Below are 1,175 nucleotides of genomic sequence, written 5' to 3'. Positions count from 1 at the left end.
CCAGCCCGGCCGGGACGCGCAGCCCCTGCCCATGGCCTCAATCATTGTTCGTGCTCGAGGTCATGCTCCACAGGCCTGGCAGAAGGAACCGATTCCAGTTCTTTATGAATGTTAAAGAGCTCTGCTGGATGAGGGCAGCGACTTTCTGAAGCAGGGAAATGGCCTGTTTTATTTAAGCGTCGGGAAGAGCTTCTCTTTGCTTTTCCTTGTGTATTTTATGTAATGTTTTCTAATACTTTCTATTAAGACAAGGATTTAGCATCTTAAAGTGCCTCCTTAAAGGGAGATGTGTTTCAAGGTATCTTCGTACACCCCCAAACACAGTGAAGGGAGAGACCTGACTGGAATATCTTGTTGCTATTGAAGTACAAACAATAGCTAACAGCCACAATATGCTGTTTCTTGCAGAATGTAGGAAACCCTCTGCACGCACCCTGTTATAACCGCAAACTTCCATATTTATCTCTTTTAGAGAAAGGGGAGATTGCATAACTGGAAAAGCACAGCAGAGAAAACAGCATGTGATGTTATATACTACTAATGATGGAAAGCCAAGTCAATAGTAAATGCCGCCCATGGAGTGTGACATTCTAATGCTGGCAGATGGCTGATGTGTTACTGCTGTGATGGAGATTGGGAATTCATGGTGGTTTAGTGACTCTTGAGGACGGTTACATCAGTGAAATCATGCTTGGATTCTGAGCATGTTCATTCTAAAAGACATCATTGTTAACAACTTTATTGTTTTAACAATCACTTCGTTGTTGCTGTCTGGTGACTCAATAGTAAGGACTGTTTTAATGTGCCAAATAGACTGTGAAGTCCAGTAATAAAAAAAGGGTTGTTGAAGCAGCAAGCTTTCTTTCTGTGATTTCATGCAAAAGAATGAAGCAGAACAGCTGAGATTTTAGAATCATAGAAACGTTTGTGTTGGAAGGAACATTAAAACTCATCTCATTCCAACCCCCCGTCATGGGCAGGGACACCTTCCACTAGCCTAGATTGCTCAGAGCCCCATCCAGCGTGGCCCTGGACGCTGCCGGGGATGGGGCAGCCTCCCCTGCCGGGTCTGTCCATGGGGACACGGGGACACGGTGCAGTCAGCGGGGTTTGTCCCGAGCGGAGCCGCGCCCGCACCGCCCGCTCTGCCCCGCGCGGGGGCGGGCTCGGGGGAA

This window comes from Geospiza fortis, unplaced genomic scaffold (assembly GCF_000277835.1).
Source record: "Geospiza fortis unplaced genomic scaffold, GeoFor_1.0 scaffold730, whole genome shotgun sequence".
Taxonomy (NCBI): domain Eukaryota; kingdom Metazoa; phylum Chordata; class Aves; order Passeriformes; family Thraupidae; genus Geospiza; species Geospiza fortis.
The sequence above is the reverse complement of the archived record's forward strand: the minus strand, read 5'-3'. Positions refer to the sequence as shown.